Source organism: Gossypium arboreum, chromosome 3, assembly GCF_025698485.1.
Source record: "Gossypium arboreum isolate Shixiya-1 chromosome 3, ASM2569848v2, whole genome shotgun sequence".
Classification (NCBI taxonomy): Eukaryota; Viridiplantae; Streptophyta; class Magnoliopsida; order Malvales; family Malvaceae; genus Gossypium; species Gossypium arboreum.
Genome location: NC_069072.1, coordinates 103,872,868 through 103,892,472, shown reverse-complemented (window position 1 = coordinate 103,892,472; position 19,605 = coordinate 103,872,868).

The following is a 19,605-nucleotide window of genomic DNA, read 5'->3' as shown; positions in this document are numbered from 1 at the left end:
TTCTTATATATGTGAAACCTTAGCATCCATAAGAAGACTCTACCGTTGAGTCTCTTGAGTTTATAATTCGGTGTCAAATCCTTTGGGTCGTTCGTGCTTGTCGACAAAGTGTGTAAGAAATGTCCCCTAGTAATCCGAGGTTCTGTTTTCCGCCGATTTGATGCTTTTACCATTTGACTAATTTGATGTTATCCTCGGTATGGATTGGTTGATCGTACATGATGCAATTGTAAATTGCAAAAGAAAACCATCGATTTAAGGTGTGTAAATAACGAGGTAATCCAAGTTGAGTCTCTTGACTTGAATAGGTTGCCACTTGTAATATCATCGATGTTGGCTCGAAATATGTAAGAAAGGGTGTGAAGCATACCTTGCGTATGTACTTGATGACAAAGAGTTAGAAAAGAAGCTGAATCCGTGCGTGGTTTGTGAATACGGGATGTTTTTCCGAAGAATTACGGGTTTACCACTGCTCGGAGGTAGAGTTTGTTATCGAGCTTGTACACAGGACTACACCGATTTCGATAGCTCCGTATCGTATGGTACCAACCGAGTTAAAAGAGTTGAAAGCTTCGATTGCAAGAGTTGACGGATAGGGGTTTTGCTCGACCAAGTTTCTCACCTTGGGGTGCACCAGTATTGTTTGTGAAAAGAAGGACGGAACCATGAGGTTGTGCATCGACTATCGTCGGTGAATAAGGTGACAATAAAGAATAAATATCCGATACAGCGCATTGACGATTTGTTTCATCAACTAAAGGGAGCCTCGGTGTTTTCAAAGATAGACTTGAGATCGGGTTATTATCGATTCTAATTGAGATTCGGATATACCCAAAAGCTTTCGAGCGAGATCATCACTCTGAGTTCTTAGTGATCTTGTTTGGGCTCACTAATGCCCTACGGTATTTATGGATCGATGAATCGGGTCTTGAACGATGATCTGGACGGTTTGTAGTTGTGTATATTGATGACATCTTGGTCTACTCAAGAGATGGCCCCGAGCATGCTAAGCACCGAGATTAGTGTTGCAGATTTTACGAGATAAGCAGTTATATGTTAAGTTCAGTAAGTGTGAGTTCTGGTTAAGAGAAGTGAGCTTCTTGGGTCATGTGGTATCCGCATCGAGTATTCGAGTTGATCTGAGCAAAATTTCAGCCATACTTAACTGGAAGCCTCTGAGAAATATTACTGAGGTTCGGAGCTTTTTGGGACTAGCCGGTTACTACAGACGGTTTGTAAAGGGTTTCTCGATGATAGCCACACCAATGACGAAGCTACTTCAAAAAGATGTTAAGTTCGAATGGACGGAAAAATGTCAGAAAAGTTTTGATCAACTGAAAACTTATTTGACTGAAGCTCCAATTCTAGTGCAGCCCGAATCAGGCAAGAAGTTTGTCATTTATAGTGATGCATCCCTACTTGGGTTGGGTTGTGTATTGATGCAAGAAGGTCGAGTTGTGGCCTATGCGTCGAGACAATTAAAGCCACATGAGAAAAATTATCCGACCCATGATCTCGAACTAGCTGCCATCGTATTCGCTTTGAAAATATGGCGACATTATTTATTTGGTGAGAAGTGCCATGTATATTCGGATCACAAAAGTCTCAAATATTTGATGACTCAAAGAGACTTGAATCTGCGACAAAGGCGTTGGCTTGAGTTGTTGAAAGATTATGAACTTGTCATTGATTATCACCCGGGAAAGGCTAATGTGGTTGCGGACGCCTTAAGCGAAAATCACCTTTGTTTGCTTCTGACGATGAATGTACACTTATGCATTCTACCCGACAATGTGTTAGTAGTGAATTAAAGGCCAAACCATTGTTGATTCATAAAATTCGTGAAGCTCAGAAAGTCGATGATGAATTGGTTGCAAAACGGGCTGAATGTGTTTCGAATATGGAATCAGAGTTTCAAATTGATGATGGCGATTGTTTGAGGTTCAGAAGACGTTTGTGTGTTCCAAGAAATTTAGAACTTATTTCGATGATTCTGAACGAAGCTCATTGTAGCCGAATGTCAATTCACCCGGGGAGTACGAAAATGTACAACGATCTGAGACGTCAGTTTTGGTGGCATGGTATGAAACGAGACATTTCCGATTTTGCTTCGAAGTGCTTAGTATGTCAGCAAGTGAAGGCGGAACATCAAGTTCCTACGGGTTTACTTCAGTCGATCATGATTCCTGAATGGAAATGGGATCGAGTCATGATGGATTTTGTATCTGGGTTGCCAGTGTCGGCAAGTAAGAAAGAGGCGATTTGGGTTGTTGTTGATAGACTGACTGTAACACCCCGTACCCGCGACCGTGGCCGGAGTCGAATACAAGGTGCTAACAGACTCAACTTAATTATTTCCACAGTCCCTTTAAAAATTTCCAGACTAGCTGGTTACTACGTCACTGTCGCCTTAAAATTCATATCTTGAGTTTCAAAACTCAGAAATCAGTTTCGTAAATTTTTCCTGAAAATAGACACATATTTCCATCTACATATTTTTTTCTAGAATTTGTGGTCAGGCCAATTAGTATAGTTTATTAGTTAAAGTCTCCCATGTTACAGGGATGGACTGCACTGACCTTTGCACATTACATCTTGGATATCTCCCTGTGCAGGGCTTCAATACTGATGATGTTTGTTTCTATAGAAACTAGACTCAAAGAGGAATCTATAAATATATGGCATAACTCCTAATTGTCTCTGGTTAATTTACAATGAATTTACAAAGTCGGAATAGGGAATCCAGAAACCGTTCTGGCCCTGTTTCACGAAAACCTAAATATCTCTTAACATACAACTCATATGACCGTTTCTTTCCTTCCATATGAAAGTAGATTCATCAAGGTTCATTTAAATAATTTATTCACTATTTAATTCCATTCTTGCTATTTTTAGTGATTTTTCACATCAACACCACTCTTCTTTGTCAAGATCTGTTTCAGATAAACTTTACCTATTTCGTGGTTTCCATGGACCAACTAGAGTTTTGTCATACATAGGTCCACCTATGATCATATTTAGCCATTCAAGGGCTGATGATTGCCCAACACTTCCATTCCAGTCCATAGTCACATCATGAAACCATATATACATACATAAACACAAATGGTCTAATGCCATACTCCACTTCTACGAGCCATTTTCGCATGGTCAGATACACATACATCACAAAAAGTATTTGAAAAACAACAAAGGGTAGTCCTATACATGCCATATCCAGAGTTCAACTAAAAGAGTACCAAAGGGCTTTGATAGTGTGGATGACTTGACTTGATGATCCCGAATCCGATAGCTAACGAACAAAATCTAGAAAACAAAGAGCCAAAGCAAAGGGGTAAGCAATTTAATGCTTAGTAAGTTTCAAGCAATGAAATTGGCTTTGACTAAAGTATTACGTTCACATAGCTAAATGAATCACTTTATTATCACACATTCTCATAATCATACTTACTTCACACTTCATCAACATATACACACACAAGGTATCAACCTATCTAAGAGCTGAAAGTTCGTTAGTCGATTGAACGAACACTATTTCAAACGAATCGACTTTTCCGATGCACATGTAAACATACCTTATCGTATGGGTTTTTCGAGCGTATTTATTGAATTTATTACAGCACCAAAACGCTCACCTTCAAACCGAGTTTCTTGAATTTAGCGGATATAACCACAAAGACAATTGCCTTGGTCTTAACCGGTTGGTAACTTGCACAAATGCCTTGGTCTTAGCCGGATATAACAACTTCATACGAATGCCTTGGTCTTAGCCGGATATAACAACTTCATACGAATGCCTTGGTCTTAGCCGGATATAATCATTAGCATAAATGCCTTGAGACTTAGCCGGTATCATTCAAATGCTCATGTACACATATATCAATAATCACGACACATCCATATTTCATTTTCGTTACTAAGGCTCAACCACAAAACATTTATCAAACCTTTCCAATTTTGGCTCAATAGCCACACACAAAACATGATTTCAATTGACATTACAGCAGTAGTCCCTACGTACATTTGGCTATCCGCCATAATATGACAAATCATTTCAATATAATTCAAGTAGGGTCGTTACTCGAAGACTTACCTCGGATGTTGTCGAGCGATTTAACGGCTATTCGCTCACTTTTTCCTTCCCTTATCGGATTTAGTCCCCTTTGCTCTTGAGCTTAATTTAACAAATAAATTGATTTAATCATTTGAGCATCGACAAGAGGAATTCAAGGTACTTAGGCCACATATATTCATTAGACATTAAAGTCACATATGTACGAATTCATGAATTAAACTCAACACATTTGTTAGTACTCTCCTTAGCGAATTTTCTAAGTCAAGATAAAGCCTTCAACATGCTTACTCATGGCGAACAACACATCAACCTAGGTACTCATTCATGTGGCCGATTATGCATGTTGGTGTTGAGGCCAATTACATGTTTAATACCACACATGAATGGCATACATTTTACTAACTAATGCATTACATATTGTAGCTCAATACACATCTATCATTTACTTCATAACAAAACATCATCACAAGTAAATATATACCTTGAGATAGTATATATGTCATACCAATACATCATGTGCAAACATATATACATATAGGTGCAAGGGCGAATCTCAAGTTGATTATAACCAAATACAAACATATATCCAAAACACAAATCTTACCTACCATGCAATAAGCATAAATCATTCTTATGGATATACCATGGCCGAATACATCACAACACCATATCATTTCGATTTTGGTCATGGTTAAACAAAGAACTTAATGTCTCACTCCAAAAATGCTAAAAAGAAGGTCCAAGAGCCATCAATCCACCATCACATGTATCATTAGCAAGCTTCATATTTAACATGCAATGGCATCAACACAAAATCCACCTTGGCTGAATATCATCCCCATGACATAGCAAAGTTTTGAACCATGGACTAATTAGAACTCAAGCTAGCAACTAAAAACATGCATGAATCTCATGGAACACCATCAAACATACCTTAACTTAGATGCAAATATGGCCGAATATCTTCAACCTTTCTCCTTTCAAACCGGCCAAGAAGAACCAAAGGATGAAGCTTTTCTTTTCTCTTTTTTTCTTTTTCTTCCTAGTTTTGGCTCAAAGAAAGGATGAACAAATTTTTTTTCTTTTTCTTCAACTCACGGCAATGGGGGATCATACACCTTCTTTCCTTTTTTTCATTTCTTTATTCCTCACCTTAGTTTAATGTTTCCTCCCATATTGCACCAACAAAACATGTCTATGACATGTTTTGCCCATCCTCCTTTGTCATGGCCGGCCACCACTTATAAAAAGAGGGGTATTTGACATGCAAAACCATTGTTTTGCATGCATGCTTCAATTAGTCATCACACATTTCCCTATCCTACTTTCAAAGTTTACTACTAGGTCCTTTTTAGTGAAATTCACATTTATAACCCTAAATCAAATCATCAAAAATGTCACACACGAATTAACACATATCATAGGCATCAAAATGAATATTAAATTATTTTTATGCCTCGGTTTTGTGGTCCCGAAACCATATTCCGACTAGGGTCGTTTTAAGGCTGTCACAACTCTCCCCCACTTAAGAAATTTTCGTCCCCAAAAATCTTACCGGTAAATAGGTTTGGGTATCGCTCTTTCATAGAGTCCTCGGGTTCCCAAGTAGCTTCTTCTATCCCGTGTTTGAGCCATAACACTTTCACTAGCGGAACACTTTTGTTTCGCAACTCTTTCACTTCACGTGCTAGGATACGAATCGGTTCTTCTTCATAACTCATATTGGCTTGAATTTCAACCTCGATGGACTAACTACGTGCGATGGATCGGATCTATAGCGTCAAGCATCGAAACATGAAAGGCGTCGTGAATCTTTTCGAGTTCGAGGGCAAAATCAAGCGATATGCAAGCTGGACCGACTCGTTCGGATACTTCATATGGCCCGATGAACCTCGGACTCAATTTGCCCTTACGCCCAAATCGAGTATCTTTTTCCAAGGTGAAACTTTAAGAAACACTTTGTTTCCCACGATACTCAATATCTTTTCGTTTGAGATCCGCATCGACTTACGGCGATCTGTGGGTCGCCTTGAGACTTTCACGGATCACTTTTACTTTACGCTCAGCATCTTTAATCAAATCAACTCGAAAATTTTACTTTCACCGAGTTCGGTCCAAAACAATGGTGTACGGCATTTACGCCCGTACAAGGCCTTGTAAGGTGCCATCTTAATACTTGATTGAAAACTATTGTTGTAAACGAATTCAATCAAGGGTAAATACCGTTCCCATGAACCACTAAACTCGAGGATGCAACATCTCAACATATCCTTAAGTATCTGAATTATCCGCTCGGATTGACCATCGGTTTGGGGGTGAAAGGCGGTGCTGAAATGCAACTTGGTACCCAAAGCTTCTTGCAATTTCTTCCAAAATCGTGAGGTGAATCTCGGATCTCTATCCGACACGATAGAAATAGGTACCCCGTGTAATCTCACGATCTGAGAAACATACAATTCAGCTAATTTATCCATTGAAAAATCCGTGCGTACGGGGATAAAGTGAGCCGACTTAGTCAATCTATCAACAACGACCCAAATCGCATCTTTCTTACTTGCCGACACTGGCAACCCAGATACAAAATCCATCGTTACTCGATCCCATTTCCATTCAGGTATCATGATCGGTTGGAGTAAACCCGTAGGCACTTGATGTTCCACCTTCACTTGCTGACATATTAAACACTTCGAAACAAAATCGGAAATGTCTCGTTTCATACCATACCGCCAAAACCGGCGTCTTAGGTCGTTGTACATTTTCGTACTCCCGGGTGGGTGACATTCGGCTACAATGAGCTTCGTTCGAATTATCGAAATAAGTTCGAATTTCTTGGAATACACAAGCGATTTACGAACCTCAAACAATCGTCACCATCAACTTGAAACTCTGATTCCACATTCGGAACACATTCAGCCCGTCTTGCAACCAACTCATCGTCGACTTTCTGAGCTTCACGAATTTGATGAATCAATGATGGTTTGGCCTTTAATTCGGCTACTAACACATTGTCGGGTAGAATAGACAAGTGTACATTCATCGCTCGTAAAGCAAACAGTGATTTCCGGCTTAAGGCGTCCGCAACCACATTAGCCTTTCTCGGGTGATAATCGATGACAAGCTCATAATCTTTTAACAACTCGAGGCAACGTCTTTGTCGCATTTAAGTCTCTTTGAGTCATCAAATATTTGAGACTTTTGTGATCCGAATACACATGGCACTTCTCACCAAATAAGTAATGTCGCCATATTTTCGTATGAATCGATGGCGACTAATTCGAGATCATGGGTGGGATAATTTTTCTCATGTGGCTTTAATTGTCTCGGCGCGATAGGCCACAACTCGACCTTCTTGCATCAATCGCAACCTAACCTAAGTAGGGAGGCGTCACTATAGATGACAAACTCTTTGCACGATTAATTTGCACTAAAATTGAGCTTCCGTCAAATAAGTTTTCGGTTGATCAAAACTTTTCGACATTTTCCGTCCATTCGAACTTAACATCTTTTTGGAGTAACCGTCATGGGTGTGGCTATCATTGAGAAACCTTTTACAAACCGTCGGTAATGTAAGCAAGTCCCAAAAAGCTCGAACCTCGAATATTTCTGGAGGCTTCTAGTTAAGTATGGCTGAAATTTTGCTCGGTCGACTCGAATACCCAATGCCGATACCACATGACCCAAGAAGCTAACCTCTCTTAACCAGAACTCACACTTGCTGAATTTAGCATATAACTGCTTATCCCGTAAAATTTGCAACACTAATCTCAGGTGTTCAGCATGTTCGGTCTCATTTCTTGAATAGACCAAGATGTCATCAATGAACACAACTACTGAACCGGTCCAAATCTTGTCAAGATCCGATTCATCAAATCCATAAATATCGCGGGGGCATTAGTGAGCCGAGCGGCATCACTAAGAACTCGTAGTGACCGTACCTCGTTACGAAAGTAGTTTTGGAGTGCGTCCAGATCTTGAATTCATAATCGATAATAACCCGATCTAAAATCTATCTTTGAAAACACTGAGGCTCCCTTTAGTTGATCAAACAAATCATCAATACGTGGTAACGGATATTTATTCTTTATCGTCACTTTATTCAACTGACTATAGTCAATACACAACCTCATGGTTCCGTCCTTCTTTTTCACAAACAATACTGGTGCACCCCAAGGTGAGAAACTTGGTCGAGCGAAACCTCTATCCGTCAATTCTTGCAACTGAGCTTTCAACTCCTTTAACTCAATTGGTGCCATACGATACGAAGCTATAGAAATTGGCGTAGTCCTAGGTACAAGCTCAATACCAAACTCTATCTCCCGAACAGGTGGCAAACCCGGTAATTCTTCGGGAAAAACATCCGGGTATTTTGCAAACCACCGGCACAGATTCGGGTTTTATTTCTAACTCCTTATCATCAAGTACATACGCAAGGTATGCTTCGCACCCCTTTCTTACATATTTCTGGGCCAACATGGATGATATTACAGCTGGCAACCCCTTTAAGTCCGTAGACTCAACTCGGATCATCTCGTTATTTGCGCACCTCAAATCCATAGTCTTGCTTTTGCAATTCACAATCGCATCATGCACGGTCAACCAATCCAAACCAAGAATAACATCAAATTCATCGAGCGGCAAAAGCATCAAGTCCGGGGAAAATAGGAACCTCGAATTACTAGGGGCATTTCTTATACACTTTGTCAACAAGCACGAACGACCCAAGGGATTTGACACCGAATTACGAACTCGATGAGACTCAATAGGTAAAGTCTTCTTGGATGCTAAGGTTTCGCATATATAAGAATGAGTAGAACCGGGTCAATCAAAGCAATCACATTAGTATCAAAGAGAGTGAAAGTACCGGTAATAACATCCGGCGAGAAGCATCCTCGCGTCGCGCGTATTACATAAGCCCTAGCAGGCGCGAGCCTCGGATCTGGTCGTAGCATCTCTAGATCCTCTCGACCACCACTAGCATTGCCGTATTTCTAGATGGTCTACCTCGGCGATGGTAGCGCTCGTTTTCCCACTCGATTTACATTCATTCGAGCAACCTTGGGCAATCCTTAATGAAGTGGTCGGTGATCCGCACTTATAACAGAGCGGTCATGGAATCTACAACTTCGAATGCCATTTGCCATATCTGGCACTCGTTACGTCTCGTCGTTCATTCCCAACCTTTGGCGACCGAAGTGCCTCGTGTACCCACAAGGGGTCGATCACGATCTCGTCTAAAAGGCCCGGTGCCTCTAGACCGCCCACATCATCTCGAAATTTCTTGATGCTGTTGAAGAGACTTTCCGAGGATCTTTACGAAACTCTCCGGTTCCCACATCAACTTTTGTTTTTCTTTTCTAAGCTCTTGACTTTACAAGCTCGCTCGACAAGTACTACGAACTCTCGTATTTCAAGAATGCCAACGAACATTTTATATCTTCATTCAGCCCATCCTCGAAGTGTTTACACATGACGACTCGGACGAAACACATTCCGGCGTATCTACTAAGTCTAACAAATTTTCGCTCGTAATCGATGGCGACATAGAACCTTGCTTAAGCTCAAGAAATTCCTTCCGTTTTTGATCAACAAATCTCGTGATATACTTTTTCCGAAACTTCGGTTTGGAAAAACTCCCAAGTACTTGCTCTCGGGGCTGTGAAGTCGAGTACTCCACCAATAGTAGGCGAAATCACGTAGCAAGGAGATAGTACACTTTAGGCATTCATCGGGTGTACAAGATAGCTCATCGAGTGCGGATAGTGTTGTCCAACCAAAATTCAGCTTGCTCGGCATCGTCGCTATCCGTAGCTTTAAATTCAGTAGCCCCATGTTTTTGGATTACATCAGCTGGGGCTTATTTGACCTTTTTGGTCGATTCTGGGAGGCATTGTAGGTCTTGGGGTTGTGTTTGTTGGGAATGGAGGTTGTGGAACAACAGTGTTAGTTCGAATGTATTGGTTGAACCAATCATTCATCACGCTATAAAAAGCTTGCCTAGCCTCATCATTCGGATTACTAGCACTAGGTTGAGAGTCATGGAGCTGTCCCTTGTCTTGGGCAGCGCGCCTACACTCTCAAGATCATCACTACCGCTCGGTCGGGATCGGGATCCATTACTATAAATAAACACATTTCAATTGTCAGAAATCACCACACTATCAAATAATCACATAAAATGGCATGTATAGCTAGAGCCAAACGAATTACGGTAGTCCTAAAATCGACTAAACCGTAGCTCTGATACCAATAAAATTGTAACACCCCGTACCCACGACCGTGGCCGGAGTCGAATACGAGGTGCTAACAGACTTAACTTAATTATTTCCACAGTCCCTTTAAAAATTTCCAGACTAGCTGGTTACTGCATCACTGTCGCCTTAAAATTCATATCTTGAGTTTCAAAACTCGGAAATCAGTTTCGTAAATTTTTCCTGAAACGAGAATCATATGTCCATCTACATATTTTTTTCTAGAATTTTTGGTCCGGCCAATTAGTACAGTTTATTAGTTAAATTCTCCCATGTTACAGGGATCGACTGCACTGACCTCCGCGCATTACAACTTGGATATCTCCCTTTGCAGGGCTTCAATACTGATACCGTTTATTTCTATAGAAACTAGACTCATAGGGGAATCTATACATATATGGAATGACTCCTAATTGTCTCTGGTTAATTTACAATGAATTTCCAAAGTGGGAACAGGGAATCCAGAAACCGTTCTGGTCCTGTTTCACGAAAACCTAAATATCTCTTAACATACAACTTATATGACCAAGTTGTTCCTTCCATATGAAAGTAGATTCATCAAGGTTAATTTACATAATTTATTCACTATTTAATTCCATTCCTGCTATTTTTAGTGATTTTTCACATCAACACCACTGCTACTGTCAGCATCTGTTTTCATGTAAACTTTACCTATTTCGTGGTTTCCATGGACCAACTAGAGTTTTGTCATACATAGGTCCACCTATGATCATATTTAGCCATTCCAAGGGCTGATCATTGCCCAACACTTCCATTCCAGTCCATAGTCACATCATGAAACCATATATACATACATAAACACAAAGGTCTAATGCCATACTCCACTTCTACGAGCCATTTTAGCATGGTCAGATACACATACATCACAAAAGTATTTGAAAAACAACAAAGGGTAGTCCTATACATGCCATATCCAGAGTTCAACTAAAAGAGTACCAAAGGGCTTTGATAGTGTGGATGACTTGACTTGATGATCCCGAATCCGATAGCTAACGAACAAAATCTAGAAAACAAAGAGCCAAAGGAAAGGGTAAGCAATTTAATGCTTAGTAAGTTTCAAGCAATGAAATCGGCTTTGACTAAAGTATTACGTTCACATAGCTAAATGAATCACTTTATTAATACACATTCTCATAATCATACTTACTTCACACTTCATCAACATATACACACACAAGGTATCAACCTATCTAAGAGCCGAAAGTTCGTTAGTCGATTGAACGAACACTATTTCAAACGAATCGACTTTTCCGATGCACATGTAAACATACCTTATCGTATGGGTTTTTTGAGCGTATTTATTGAATTTATTACAGCACCAAAACGCTCACCTTCAAACCGAGTTTCTTCGGAATTTAGCCGGATATAACCACAAGCACAATTGCCTTCGGGTCTTAACCCGGATTTGGTAACTTGCACAAATGCCTTGGTCTTAGCCACGATATAACAACTTCGCACGAATGCCTTGGTCTTAGCCGGATATAACAACTCGCACGAATGCCTTGGTCTTAGCTTTGATATAATCATTAGCATAAATGCCTTGAGACTTAGCCGGGTATCATTCAAATGCTCATGTACACATATATCAATAATCACGACACATCCATATTTCATTTTCGTTACTAAGGCTCAACCACAAAACATTTATCAAACCTTTCCAATTTCGGCTCAATAGCCACACACAAACAGCATGATTTCAATTGACATTACGATGTAGTCCCTACGCACATTCGGCTATCCGCCATAATATGACAAATCATTTCAATATAATTCAAGTAGGGTCGTTATCGAAGACTTACCTCGGATGTTGTCGAGCGATTTCGACGACTATTCGCTCACTTTTTCCTTCCCTTATCGGATTTAGTCCCCTTTGCTCTTGAGCTTAATTTAACAAATAAATTGATTTAATCATTTGAGCATCGACAAGAGGAATTCAAGGTACTTAGCCCACATATATTCATTAGACATTAAAGTCACATATGTACGAATTCATGAATTAAACTCAACACATTTGTTAGTACTCTCCTTAGCGAATTTTCTAAGTCAAGATAAAGCCTTCAACATGCTTACTCATGGCGAACAACACATCAACCTAGGTACTCATTCATGTGGCCGATTATGCATGTTGGTGTTGAGGCCAATTACATGTTTAATACCACACATGAATGGCATACATTTTACTAACTAATGCATTACATATTGTAGCTCAATACACATCTATCATTTACTTCATAACCAAACATCATCACAAGTAAATATATACCTTGAGATAGTATATATGTCATACCAATACATCATGTGAAAACATATATACATATAGGTGCAAGGGCGAATCTCAAGTTGATTATAACCAAATACAAACATATATCCAAAACACAAATCTTACCTACCATGCAATAAGCATAAATCATTCTTATGGATATACCATGGCGAATACATCACAACACCATATCATTTCGATTTTGGTCATGGTTAAACAAAGAACTTAATGTCTCACTCCAAAATTCTAAAAAGAAGGTCAGAGAGCCATCAATCCACCATCACATGTATCATTAGCAAGCTTCATATTTAACATGCAATGGCATCAACACAAAATCCACCTTGGCGAATATCATCCCCATGACATAGCAAAGTTTTGAACCATGGACTAATTAGAACTCAAGCTAGCAACTAAAACATGCATGAATCTCATGGAACACCATCAAACATACCTTAACTTAGATGCAAATATGGCGAATATCTTCAACCTTTCTTCTTTCAAACCGGCCAAGAAGAACCAAAGTATGAAGCTTTTCTTTTCTCTTTTTTTTTTTTTCTTCCTAGTTTTGGCTCAAAGAAAGGATGAACAAATTTTTTTCTTTTTCTTCAACTCACGGCAATGGGGATCACACACCTTCTTTCCTTTTTTTTTTCATTTCTTTATTCCTCACCTTAGTTTAATGTTTCCTCCCATATTGCACCAACAAAACATGTCTATGACATGTTTTGCCCATCCTCCTTTGTCATGGCCGGCCACCACTTATAAAAAGAGGGGTATTTGACATGGAAAACCATTGTTTTGCATGCATGCTTCAATTAGTCATCACACATTTCCCTATCCTACTTTCAAAGTTTACTACTAGGTCCTTTTTAGTGAAATTCACATTTATAACCCTAAATCAAATCATCAAAAATGTCACACACGAATTAACACATATCATAGGCATCAAAATGAATATTAAATTATTTTTATGCCTCGGTTTTGTGGTCCCAAAACCACATTCCGACTAGGGTCATTTTAAGGCTGTCACACTGACTAAGTCGGCTCACTTTATCCCCGTACGCACGGATTTTTCATTGGATAAATTAGCTGAATTGTATGTTTCTCAGATTGTGAGATTACACGGGGTACCTATTTCTATTGTGTCGGATAGAGATCCGAGATTCACCTCACGATTTTGGAAGAAATTGCAAGAAGCTTTGGGTACCAAGTTGCATTTTAGCACCGCTTTTCACTCCCAAACTGATGGTCAATCCGAGCGGATAATTCAGATACTCGAGGATATGTTGAGATGCTGCATCCTTGAGTTTAGTGGTTCATGGGGACGGTATCTACCTTTGATTAAGTTCGCTTACAATAATAGTTTTCAGTCAAGCATTAAGATGGCGCCTTACGAGGCTTTGTACGGTCGAAAATGCCGTACACCATTGTTTTGGACCGAGCTCGGTGAAACTAAAATTTTTGGAGTTGATTTGATTAAAGATCTTGAGCAAAAGTAAAAATAATTAAATGAAAGTCTGAAGGCGACATCGGATCGTCGAGAAGTCGTGCGCGCGATTTGAAGCGAAAGGACATTGAGTATCAGGTGGGAGATAAAGTGTTTCTTAAAGTTTCACCTTGGAAAAAGATACTCAGATTTGGGCGTAAGGGCAAATTGAGTCCGAGGTTCATCGGGCCATATGAAATATCCGAACGAGTCGGTCCAGTTGCGTATAGATTGATTTTACCCCCTGAACTTAAAAGGATCCACAATGTTTTTCATGTTTTGATGCTTCAATGCTACAGATCTGATCCTTCGCACATAATAAGTCCCTCCGAGGTTGAAATTCAAGCCGATATGAGTTATGAAGAAGAACCGATTCGTATCCTGGCTCGTGAAGTGAAAGAGTTACGAAACAAAAAGGTTCCTTTAGTAAAAGTGTTATGGCTCAAACACGGGATGGAAGAAGCTACTTGGGAGACCGAGAACTCTATGAAAGAACGATACCCAAACTTATTTACCGGTAAGATTTTCGGGGACGAAAATTTCTTAAGTGGGGGAGAGTTGTGACAGCCCTAAAGTGACCCTAGTTACCGCTAAACCGAGTCACCAAATTATTTGAATATGATAACTATTGTCTAAAATATGTGAATATGAATGTGTGAAAGTTTTAAGCTTCGATTTAGTTAATTGCATGTGAATTTAGTTAATAGGACTTATGTGAGAAAATTTAGAAATGTGCTAGGCAAATGTAAGTGGCCTATTAATGCATGTTATAAAGGTGATGGGTTTGCATGTCAAATTACCCAAAATTTGACTAGTGGCCGGCCATGCTATGGGATAAAAGGTATTATAAACCTTTTTGTGTTAGTGTTTTATGTTAGGAAAAATAAAATAAGGAGCATGGGCAATAAAATAATAATGGTTAGTAGGATGATGAAAAAAAAAAAAGAGGTTCTCATTTGTTTCTTCTTGACCGAAAAATCAAAGGAAGGAGGGGAAGAAAAGGTTGAAGAGGTTCGGCCATACTAGTATCTAGATTAAGGTATGTTTGATGATGTTCCATGAGATGCATGCATGTTTTAGTTGTTAGCTTGAGTTCTACCTAGCCCATGGTTTAAATCTTTGCTATGTGATGGAGATGATATTCGGCCATGGGTGTTATCTTCTTGGTTGGTGTTTGATGTTGTGGTGATGATGCATGGAGATGAGTTAAGTTTCGGCTAAGGTGGAATTGATTCATGGAAAACCATGAAATAGGTAAAGTTTACCTTAAAAACAGATGCTGACGGCAGCAGTGGTGTGGATTTGAAAAATCACTAAAAATAGTAGGAATGGAATTAAATAGTGAATAAATTATGTAATCGAACCTTGATGAATCTAATTTCATATGAAAGAAACGAAACGATCATATGAGTCGTATTTTAAGAGATATTTAAGTTTTCATGGAATAGGGCCAGAGCGATTTCTGGATCCCCTGATCTGACTTTGGAAATTCACTATAAATTAACCAGAGATAATTAGAAGTCATTCCATATATGTATAGATTCCTCTTTGAGTATAGTTTCATTAGAAAGAAACGGCATAAGGATTGAAGCCCTGTACAAGGAGATATCTAAGTTGTAATGCATGAAGGTCAGAGTAGTCGAATCCTGAAATAGGGGAGACTTTAACTAATAAACTGTACTAATTGGCTTAACCAAAAATTCTAGAAAAATATTTGTAGAAGGATATGTGAGTCTAGTTTCAGGTAAAATTTACGAAACTGGTTTTCGAGTTTTGGAACTCAAGATATGGTTTTTAAGGTGACAGTGACGCAGTTAGCCAGCTTGTCTAGAAATTTTTAAAATGAACTGTGTTTTACAATGAAATAAGTCCGTAAAATACCTCGTGTTTGACTCCGGCCACGGTCTCGGGTACGGGGTGTTACATCATCAAAGTTCAGCTTCCATGGATATTCTTCAGTAGTTTCCACATACATCAGCTCCTCATTAGGGAAATCAAAGCTCAATGGCTCATAATCTTCTAGAGCTCTGCTAGCCAGAAATTCTACTATCGCACTTCCTTTTATAGCCTTTTGACTCACATAGACTATATCAAACTCTGAAAGCAGTATTTGCCACATTGCCATTCTTCCATTTAGGGCTATTGACTCCATCATGTACTTTAATGGATCAAGTTTTGAAATTAGCCAAGTATATTTGCTCAACCTTCGTGTCGTCCAGATTAAAGCACAACACAACTTCTCAATTGGTGAATATCTCGTCTCACACTCTGTGAATTTCTTACTGAGGTAATATATCGCCTTCTCTTTTCTTCCTGACTCGTCATGTTGACCAAGCACACATCCCATATAATTACTAAACACTGATAAGTACAAAATTAATGGTCTACTTGGACTGGGCGAAGATAACACTGGAGCATTTAACAAGTATTGCTTGACTTTATCAAAAGCATTCTGGCATTCCTCATCCCAAGTACCTTGATTGTGTTTTCTAAGGAGGCGAAATATAGGATCACATTTCTTGGTTAATTGTGAAATAAACCGAGCGATATAATTCAACCTTCCAAGAAAACCCCGAACTTCCTTCTGAGTATGTGGTGGAGGCAATTCTCGTATGGCTCTAACCTTGTCTGAGTCAACTTCTATTCCCTTTTCGCTGACCACAAAGCCTAATAACTTCCCCGACCTAGCTCCGAAGTTGCACTTTGCCAGATTGAGCTTCAACTGAAACTTCCTCAATCTCAGTAACAACTTTCTCAAAACTTCAATATGCTCTGTCTTTGTTCGAGATTTGGCAATCATGTCATCAACATACAGCTCAATCTCCTTGTGCATCATATCATGGAATAAGGTCAACATAGCCCTTTGGTATGTTGCCCCTACATTCTTCAGTCCAAAGGGCATTACCTTGTAACAAAAGGTGTCCCACAATATTATGAAGGTGGTTTTATCCATGTCCTCAGGATGCATCTTTATCTGATTGTACCCTGAGAAGCCATCCATAAAGGAAAACAACGAATATCCCGTTGTATTGTCCACCAAAGTATCAATGTGCGGTAAAGGAAAGTTGTCCTTTGGGCTAGCTTTGTTCAAATCTCTGTAATCAACACACATTCGTACCTTCTCATCCTTCTTAGGGACAGGCACAATGTTAGCCACCCATTCTGAGCATTTAACCTTTTGTAGGAATCCATCATCAAACTGTTTCTTGACTTCATCTTTTATTTTCAGCACAATATCAGGCCTCATCCTTCGCAATTTTTGTTAGACTGGCTTGCAATCCTGTCTTATGGGGAGACAATGTACCACGATATCAGTATTCAACCCCGGCATATCCTGATATGACCATGCAAAGATATCTTTGAATTCATGTAACAACTTAACAAGACCTTGTCTCGTTTCCTTAGCAATATGTGTCCCAATTTTCACCTCTTTCCCTTCCTCCAAGGTTACATTCTCTATTGCCTCTTTCTCACGGGGTAGGTGTAACACCCCTTACCCGTTACCGTCGCCGGAACAGGATACAAGGTATTACCAGAACATAACACATACCATTAAACATAACCGAAATATAAATATGTCATCCAATTTGATAGTGCATCGTATAATATATGTCTTGAACAATATTAGCCAACTTTAATGGCTTGTACAAATTAGCTGGTCGAGCATCAGTAACTAATATTTTAAACCTAGACAAATATGACACGTAACAAAATAATTAAGCCTACTATACATGCCATAATTCAAAACGTTTAGTTCAAATACCCTAAAGTATGATAGTGCGGATAGATCTTCACGATCCTTAACTCTGAGCAAGCGAAAAACACTATAAGACAAAAGAGAGAAACAAAGTAAGCTTATAGCTTAGTAAGTAAGTATGTAAATACTAATTAAAAAAAATCTAACATGTTTACACAACAATTCAAGTATATCTACTTTAACTTCACTATTCATTCCACTTTGATTAAGCTGTCTCTGCTGCGTCATATTCACTAAATAAATCATAACTCGAGTTACAAAACTCGAAATTCAAATCCGTAAAATTTCCCTGAATCTAGACTCATAAATATTTTTGCTAATTTTTTTTCTATAATTTTTGGTTCAGCCGATTAGTACAGTTTATTAGTTAAAGTTTCCCCTGTTACACAGCTCGACTGATCTGACCTCTGTTCACTACAAGTTGAATTTCTCTCAGTACAAAATTCAAACAACCCTGAAGTCTTTTCATTTAAAACTAGTCTCAATAAGGAATTTAGGCATGTAAACTATATTTCTTAATTTGCTTTGTACAATTTTTAATGATTTTTCAAAGTTGGAACAGGGGATCACGTATTCATCCTGAGCAAGTCACATACAATTGTAAATATCTCAAAATATAGAATTCCTTTGCTTGCTCTGTTTCTTTTATATGAAAGTAGACTCATTAAACTTTAATTTCACATCTCATTCAACCTCTAATTATATTCCTCCTATTTTTGGTGATTTTTCAAAATCACGTCACTGCTACCATCTAAAAACAGTTTTAATGCTAATTTCACTCTTTCACACATTCTTTATGCTAACCTCATTTTATCTTATATATGTATATACCACAAATCATTTTCACCACATTTCATTCACCATAAGTGTAGGTCCAAACCACAATATCACCACAAAACCATCCCGTTGAACAATTCGGATCAATCCTCGATATTTAATGGTTTGACACGCTCCACCATCATACTTCGTTTAGTTCGGCTCTCTTGTACACATGGTGAACACTTAGTACCACTCATGCGACCCAACCGATTTGTCTCGTAGCTCTCTTGTCTACATGGTGTCCTTCACTTGGAATCACGCATGCGACCTAGCTACATTTATCTTTCACGTAGCTCTCTTGTCTACATGGTGTCCTTCACTTGGAATCACGCATGCGACCTAGCTACATTTATCTTTCACGTAGCTCTCTTGTCTACATGGGATACATCTCGTATCACACATGTGACCTAGCTACTACAGGGTGTCTCGTAGCTTTCTTGTACACATGATGTGCACTCGGCATCATACATGTGACCTAGCTACGCCCTCTATTTCATTCGATCTCTCAGAATGTTCAACAGGATCTCTCTCTATATTTATTTCCATTCTTCCAATAGTCGATTTATATTTTAACATCAGCTAGTATATTTATATAATAGGCTGAAATATAAGAATGTACATGAAATTATTGTAATATTTACATACAAACTTACCTTGGTGCAAAATGTGGAAATTTTGCAATTTAGTCCAAAACTTTTTCCTTCCCAGATTCGAGATCAATTCGCGTCTTTCTTGATCTATAATAACACATTTAGCTCATTTAATACTCATACTATTTATTTCAATCCAAAAATCACATCATGGAAAAATTACATTTTTCCCCTAACTTTACAAAATTACAATTTTGCCCCTAGGCTCGGAATTTAATTTCAGCCCTTATTCTTATATTTTATGATATGCTGAACATTTTCTCTTCTACAACAACATCAAATTCTCACT